Source organism: Oryzias latipes, chromosome 11 (assembly GCF_053564925.1).
Source record: "Oryzias latipes strain Hd-rR chromosome 11, Olatipes_Hd-rR_3.1".
Lineage (NCBI taxonomy): Eukaryota > Metazoa > Chordata > Actinopteri > Beloniformes > Adrianichthyidae > Oryzias > Oryzias latipes.
In genome coordinates this window covers 26,145,902-26,154,022 of record NC_136247.1, presented here as the reverse complement: position 1 = coordinate 26,154,022, position 8,121 = coordinate 26,145,902, and the positions used below count along the sequence as shown (strand labels likewise).

Below are 8,121 nucleotides of genomic sequence, written 5' to 3'. Positions count from 1 at the left end.
AATGTTTTATGTTTATACATGTTTTTCTTGTCATTACTGTTGTGTAAGTGAGGTTGGTGATCCCTGATCTAGACAGTAATACATTTATTTTTCTATTTTTTCCCTGATAAATTAATGCAGACACTTTGATGGAATGTAAAGTACGTAGTGAATGTACAGTTTGTAGATCGCTGTAAATGTTTGTCTCCTAAAAAAACACACAAACATTAATGTCTGAACCTCTGGAATCAAAGTGAAGAACATAAAATGTTTGAAAATATGTCTAAATTGTTCCTAGCTAAGCATTGTCTATGAAGACTCTCATTCATCCAGGTTGGTTCCATCATAGTAGTAGGTTTAGGGGATGTCATCTGGAATAACCAGCTAATTCAGAAATGACAAAGTTCAAGATCCTCCTGTTAACCTATAAGGCCTTACATGGAATGGCCCCGTCCTATATTAAGGACCTCATAGTCCCTTACCATCCAATGAGAACACTTCGCTCGCAAAATGCAGGACTGCTTGTGGTTCCTAGAATTAGTAAAATTACGGTTGGAGGTAGAGCGTTTAGCCACCAAGCCCCTGTCTTATGGAATAAACTCCCAGCTCATGTAAGAGAGGCCGACTCAGTTTCTACATTCAAAGCTAGACTGAAAACATTCCTCTTTGGACAGGCTTATTGTCAGACTAGTTAGTATTCAGAGATTATTTAACTTAATGTTAATTTGTTTAAATTAAACTTAATAATAACTATTTCTTTTAAAAGGCTGCTAGAAGTTGAAGCTGGGGTAACTATGGTGCACTGGGGTTCTGTCCTCTTTCCTGTTTTTACTTCTACCCTTCCTCTCCTCTATTCTTGATCATAATTTATCATTTAGTTCTCCATGCTTCTGTTTGGTGCAGTGCGATTCATGTATTGTCCCTCTTTTCCTCTCCCCTCCTGGGGAGTGGGAGTGCTTCCAGACTCCAGTTGGCTCATCCGTGCTCCAGTTCCTGACCGAGTACCTCGTCTCTGCTCCTGCTCCTACACCTGGCTGTGGTTCCTGTCTCCGGCTCGACTCGCGCCTTTGACTGTCCCCACAACCACGGCTGGATGAAGCTCGTCTGCTGGACTTTTATATATGTAGTTGTAGATTTAGATAAGTTAATTCTTCTCTAAGATTTCTGGTAAATCGCCTGTCCGTCCTGGGGGAGGATCCCTCCTTCATGTGGGCACCCCTGAGGTTTCTTCGTTTTTTCCGGAATCCGGTTTTTTTGGGAGTTTTTCCTTACCGCGAAGGGGGGTCTAAGGGCAGGGATGCCAGTATAGCTTAGTCAGTTTGTTAGTTCATTTTAGTATTTTTCTATTGAATTCTTTGTATTCGTGATCCTTTTGATTTCATGTTTTACTTCGAAGCCCATCGAGACGACTGTTGTTGTGATTTTGGGCTATACAAATAAAATTGAATTGAATTGAATTGAATTGAATTGAATTGAATTGACTTGGTTTTAAAGTCAGAAGACGTTTCACCTCTTATCCAAGAGGCTTTGTCAATTCTGAATTAGCTGGTCTAAGAGCTGGTATATATGCGCTCATGGGGGAGGAGTCAGCCCTGAGACTGGATGGTATTGTCAACTTAGCCTACATGGTTTCGGGTCGTTAAGAGTCCTTTGTCCTCAGCTGGGGGTCGGGGAGCCAGTGACTCCCTCCCCAACCTGGTAAACTCTTTCAGCTGTTAACAATCCAGGTGGAACTGGTTCAGTTTGTCTAGGTTTCAGAACACTGCCGTAGATGGATGGAGGAATAAACCTGAGACCACCATTCTTATTAAGAGAAGGTTTATCCTTCTTGACAAAGATGGGTTCTTTCACTCTTCACTCAAACCATCCTTTCTCTCTGGCTAGAATTCGGACTTCACTGTCCTCGAACGAGTGGTTTGTGGCCTTCAGGTGGAGGTGCACTGCAGACTCAGGTCCACTTGGGTTGGCTCTGCGATGTTGGTAGAGCCGCTTGTGTAGAGATTGTTTGGTTTGTCCTATAGACTGTTCTTTGCAGTTCTCTTTGCAATTGATAGAGTACACAACATTACTCTGTTTTTTAGCTAGGAATTTTGTCCTCTGAATAAACAAGTTTCTTTTCTGAGAGTTTTAACTGGTTTGAGATGAACTGGGAGGTTATATTGTATGAAAATCCTTTTTAGTTTTTCAGACAGGCCTGATATAGGGAAGAACCAGCTAATTCAGAATTGACAAAGCCTCTTGGATGAGAGGTGAAACGTCTTCTAACTTTAAAAACTAAGTCTAGATGACAGCCTCTAAACCTACTACTATGCCTGCTAAGCATTGTTTTCCTATGGTAGATTCATTGATGTTAGAAGATCAAAGAATTTATGGGAAAATCTACATTTGCACCAACAGGTTGAGAGCAGCTGTTCATTCAGATCAGTTCCTCTTTAGCTGAAAGAGGTTTTTGTACGACGTTGTTTCACTGTGTGAACGGAAAGCTGTAACCCCCCTGCTGACAGTAATAAACTCCTGAATCTTCAGCCTGAACTCCACTGATGGTCAGAGTGAAATCACTGCCAGATCCACTTCCACGAAAACGATCAGAAACTCCAGACTGACGAGTTGTTGCATATCTTATCAGGAGTTTAGGAGCTTCTCCAGATTTCTGAAGGTACCAGTGGATGTAGTTGCTAATACTTGAACTGGTTTGACATCTAATGGAGAAAGTTTCTCCTGGAACAACAGACTGAGATCCAGGAGTCTGAGTCAAAGTGATTTCACCTGATGAACCTGGAAAAAAGGAAAAACAGAAGAGTCATTGAGATGAATCCAGATGAAAGAAATCTAAGAATTGTGATGAAGTTTGTTTCCTGATGAATCCAAGTTTCCAGCAGAGAGTCTCACCCTGAACAAGGAGCTCCAGGACAGCCAGCAGCAGAGTCAGTGACATCCTCATTGTGCTGCAGGTGTGTCAGTGTCTCTGAAAGGTCTGGACAGCCACTGATCAACACTGAGCTCTTAACTGCTGGAAGCAGAGAGGCAGCACACATATGCAAACACACTGAGTCAGTCATCTGCAGCTGTTCTCAGCAGCTCTGGATGTTCAGCTTGGAATCTTTGGCCTACAGGAGCTGCAGCAGCACAACTCTGGAATAAAGACTCTACACTCAGTCACATTAGCAGATTACATTTGTGTTCAGACAAGAGTGTTAAAGAGTCTTTTAATTACAGATAAGAGTGTTTTGGCCTTTACGGATAGACACTTTCTTCAAAGGGCAGCCCCCCCATCGCTGATCATTCTTCACAAATAAAATAATTTATGTGTGCCTATTTTAGTGAGGCATGTGGCTAAAATTAAGGCTAATTCAAAACAAGGTTGTTTTAACTATTTGTAGTCCCTTCACAGATGCAGGTTTAGGAGCTAAAAAGCAAAACGTTCTAGTCAGAAGCTCCACCTCAGTAAAGGGTTTAGATCTGAAAGAGAACAGAGTTTTAGATAAAGAGCTTCTCTGCATTTACAGGTTTAGGAGTTAAAGAAAGTCGTCCCTCCAAAGCTAAAAGCTCCTCCATGGTTGCTGGTTTAGAAGCACAAAGAGGTAAATCTTCACATTTCTAAGATCCTCCACAGCTACAGCATCAGGAGCTGGAAAAGCACAAAACTGTGAGTCTGAAGCTCTGTCAGTGCTTTGGGTTTTGGAGCACAAACATCATCCAGTTTTGTCAGCTCCTCCACACTTACGGGATCAGGAGCTGACAAAATTGGATCTTAAAAGTCAGAAACTTCTCCACAATATGAGTTTAGGAGCTAAGAGATGGAAACAGTCCACTGATTTCAAGGGTTTTACATTTATAGAGGACTCTTCCTGATTTCTGTCCTTTGATGCTCATCAGTGAAAATTCTGTACCAAAAGCCCCAGAGACAATAAAATCAGATTATCTTTACCTGTAAAAGGTTTGGTAGACTGTGGTCAATCTATCAAGTCACATGATCATTTTCATGGAGATGAGTAACTTTAATCTACAAACTAAAAAAGGTCAAAAAGTGTCACTGAAGATGTTTCTGACAAAAGAAGATCCTGGAAAAAAGACTCTACAGTATTTGAATGTTGATGTTAAATTGTGTTGTTTCTCTCCTAAAATAGAGTAAACTTTTCTTTAGGAATAAACCAAATAGTTTCATAAATAAATCCAATACATTTAATAAACTGTTTACTCATTTGATCATTTCAATTGGGATGAGTCATTTTAAACTGCAGACAAAAACACATATAAAAAGTGTCAATATAGGTGTTTCTCACCAGAAAAAGGGGCTAAAATGTTATTTCTTTTCATTGTTTGTATGAATTTATGAGAAATTACACTATTGCATTAAGTGTCTTTGAATTGTGTCTTTCTTTGTGTGTTTAGTGTGTCTACAGTAAATCAGTCAGTGTTTCAGTCTCTGGAAGAACTTGAGGCAGAAACATTCAAATGAGTTTCAGTTCATTCTGATGAAGGAGGTTTTTGTACGATGACTTTTCACTGTGTGAACACACCCTGACTGTTGATACTGTGATAACTCTGACAGTAATAAACTCCTGAATCTTCAGCCTGGACTCCACTGATGGTCAGAGTGAAGTCAATTCCATTTCCTGATCCACTTCCACTGAATCTGGAGGAGATTCCTGAAAATCTCTCTGATGTTACATCGATCAGAGCTTTAGGAGCTTCTCCAGATTTCTGATGGTACCAGGCGAGATAGTATTTTGAACCAGTGTAGTGAGCTACTTGTTGACTGGCCTTACAGTCAATAGTGACCTTTTGATTGAGCTGCACTGATTTAGCTGCTGGCTGAGTCACAACAACATTTTGTCCAACAGAACCTGCAGAGAGAGAAGAACCACAAAGAACATGAGATGCTGAGGAGAAACTCAGCTGCACTCCAGATGATTCTCACATGACACAAACATCATCTTCCTCACCCTGAATGAAGCAGAGGAGAGTCCAGATGAGGACGCAGATCAAAGTCATGGTTTGACTGAGGAGGAGGAGGAGGATTTCTGTGTCTTCTGCTGTGATGAAGGACAGCTGTCAGTCATCCAGTCTTCAACTCTCAGGACTATAAAGTCTCCCAGAGCACTGGAGCATGGAGCTGCTGATGCAAAGTGTTTCTATGGAAATGCAACCACTGACTCCAACAGGAACATGGATCTCTGTCATCAGGATTCACATCAATCATTCCAGATGGGATATTTTTTATTTTGATTAATGCTCAAATATAATATGCGTTTTTCACCACTAGTACGTATTAGACTATACCTTTACATCTGCAAAATATGAACTTAAGTAGAAATTAAGCTAAATTTAGCTGAAAAAAAACTATTATTATTAGTAACTATGGTAACATGGTAGAATACTTTCTATCTACAAAATAAAAACATAAATAAAAATTTAGCTAAACTTAGTTAATAAATATATTATAGATGTTTTTTATTTCTGTAAGAACCTTTTTCACATCAATCAGTTGTGTTTTCCAGTCAGATTGTGTTGAGTTTGTTGTGTTCAAAGTCAGAGAGCGTGTCTCTCTGCAGTCAGAGGTTTTTGTACGACGACTCAGTTAGTTTGTATCACTGTGGTTGACTTTTGGTGGAGGAACCAGACTGGAGGTTGATTGTAAGTAATTTATTTTCAATTTACATCCATGTTTTAACAAAAAGTGATTTCTTTTAAGTACCATAAACTAACATTTGTCTACTTGTAGGATTTTTACAGATTTAGTTTTTTCATATAATGCAGGAAACATTCACAGATGCAGATAAACGTGATTCTATTTGAAAATCATTTGTCATTAATCTGTCTGTAAAGGTGAATTTATAGTTTTCCAAGTATACGGAACTTTGAAAATATAATTGTGTGAGTTTTAAAACATCTCAAAATACTCATAGGTGAGTATTTTGAAGTAATCAAAAAAATAAAGTGAACAAGACGTATCAACGTCAAATTGTTGCTTTTATTCTCGTCTCATGTCAGAATCTTTAAACTCTGTTAGATATTTTTAACCTTTAATCTGTTTCAGCAAATGTTTGTCGATGTTATGACAAAATCCTTAAAAAAATGATTTTATTAATTTGTCACCAAGGAAAATCAGAAACATGAAAAAATAAATGTTTTTTTTCTCTGTCGGGTTGTTAAAACTTAAGTGAAATAAGTTTATATCTTGAAGATCGTTTTCTTATTTTACGTTGAGACTGAAACCTGTTTGTTGATGTGGTTCATTGGTGAAGCTCATCTGTTGCCATGGTTACAGCACCTAAAGAAGGAACTGAAAGATTGAAAAAAAAAATGTTAAACTAACTGAAGAAATGAAGCAGCATTTTGCTGCAGGAAGAGTTTCTGTTCTCTTTGGATGATTTCTCATGAACTTGTTTGTGTCTCCTCATGCAGTGGGTCATGTTCCCCCCAAGCTGACAGTGCTGTCCCCCTCCATGCATGAGGGGAAGGCCACACTCCTGTGTCTGGCCAACAATGGCTTCCCTTCAGGCTGGACTCTGTCCTGGAAGGTGGGCGGCAGCAGCATCAGCAGCAGCTGGGAGGAGAGCAGGAGCCCCGGGGTGCTGCAGAAGGACGGCCTCTACAGCTGGAGCAGCACCCTGAGGCTCCCTGCAGACCAGTGGGAGAAGCTGGACTCTGTGACCTGTGAGGCCACCCAGGACTCCCAGACTCCAGTCCCAGAGACTCTGTGGAGAAACCAGTGTTCCTAGTCACCACCTGACTGACTGGAACAATATTATTGTGTTTTTGCTTTTACTGAGATTTCAGCTGCATTGATTTTTTTAATCTTCTTTCTTTGTGTGCTATAAAAACATTTTGATTAAAAGTTAGTTGTTTAATGCTTTCTGCAAAATAAAAAAATACTCTTTAATGTTGTTTAATTTGTGGTTTCTAACAAATTGATACATTTTAATTAAAACATTTACATTAATTAAATGTCAAAATAAATGTTTGAACTTCTTAGTTCCTGTTGCATTGATGGAGTTCATCCTGTTACTGTCAGATAAAGGTGGGCTACAATCTAGAACAGGGGTCAAAGCGGCCAGCTTCAAAAAATACATATTTTTATATACATTTTTGTGTTTATAAAGGAAAATACTAACATTATCATCTGTCAGCTCAAAGACTTAGCTGCTCCACACTTTAAGTTATCTTCAGTAACATCAGGATTACGGAGGTCATGTGTGAGAAGTTTGATTTGAATTTATTGAATGCATCAATTCCTGCAAAATCATTTTTATTCCAAAATTTCTTTATCACAAACACAGATTTTTAGTTCTAAAAAGATACTTTATTCATAGTTTGATGTTCATTAAAGCAAAAACTGGAAAGGGAAGTTTTGTAAACTGATATATTTTTTTTTATTTGGACAAAATGAAAACAAATCAAATCAATGTATAGTTTTTTATTTATAACAATGAGATTTTTATCAAAAGTATTTTAGTAAACTTAGTTATTTTAGGTTGAGAGGAGCTGTTCAGTCAGATCAGTTCCTCTTTAGCTCAAAGAGGTTTTTGTACGACGTTGTTTCACTGTGCGATTGGAAAGTTTGCACCCTGCTGACAGTAATAAACTCCTGAATCTTCAGCCTGAACTCCACTGATGGTCAGAGTGTAATCACTGCCAGATCCACTTCCACGAAAACGATCAGAAACTCCAGACCTTCGGGTTGTTGCAGCATATATCAGGAGTTTAGGAGCTTCTCCAGATTTCTGAAGATACCAGTTGAGTAGGCCACTAACACCTGAACTGGTTTGACATCTAATGGAGACAGTTTGTCCTGGAACAACAGACTGAGATCCAGGAGTCTGAGTCACAGTGATTTCACCTGATGAACCTGGAAAAAAGGAAAAACAGAAGAGTCATTGAGATGAATCCTGATGAAAGAAATCTAAGAATTGTGATGAAGTGTATTTCCTGATGAATCCAAGTTTCCAGCAGAGAGTCTCACCCTGAACAAGGAGCTCCAGGACAGCCAGCAGCAGAGTCAGTGACATCCTCATTGTGCTGCAGGTGTGTCAGTGTCTCTGAAAGGTCTGGACAGCCACTGATCAACACTGAGCTCTTAACTGCTGGAAGCAGAGAGGCAGCACACATATGCAAACACACTGAGTCAGTCATCTGCAG

The 8,121-nt window shown here is 39.3% G+C and overlaps 2 long non-coding RNA genes and 1 pseudogene across 2 annotated transcripts; 1 reads left to right on the top strand and 2 right to left on the bottom strand.

Moving 5' to 3' along the window:
• Positions 1-2,395: 2,395 nt before the first annotated feature.
• LOC111948240 (putative non-functional immunoglobulin kappa variable 6D-41 pseudogene) lies at positions 2,396-3,147 on the bottom strand (annotated as a pseudogene).
• Positions 3,148-4,429: 1,282 nt separating this feature from the next.
• Positions 4,430-5,026, bottom strand: LOC144995509 (uncharacterized). Its single transcript, XR_013659067.1, has 2 exons — positions 4,926-5,026; positions 4,430-4,826 (listed from the first exon to the last, which is right to left on the bottom strand). It is a non-coding gene; the product is annotated as an uncharacterized LOC144995509 (long non-coding RNA).
• On the top strand, positions 5,021-6,865 carry LOC105358055 (uncharacterized). The gene is made up of 2 exons (XR_013659066.1): positions 5,021-5,616; positions 6,388-6,865. It is a non-coding gene; the product is annotated as an uncharacterized LOC105358055 (long non-coding RNA).
• The last annotated feature ends 1,256 nt before the right edge of the window (positions 6,866-8,121 follow it).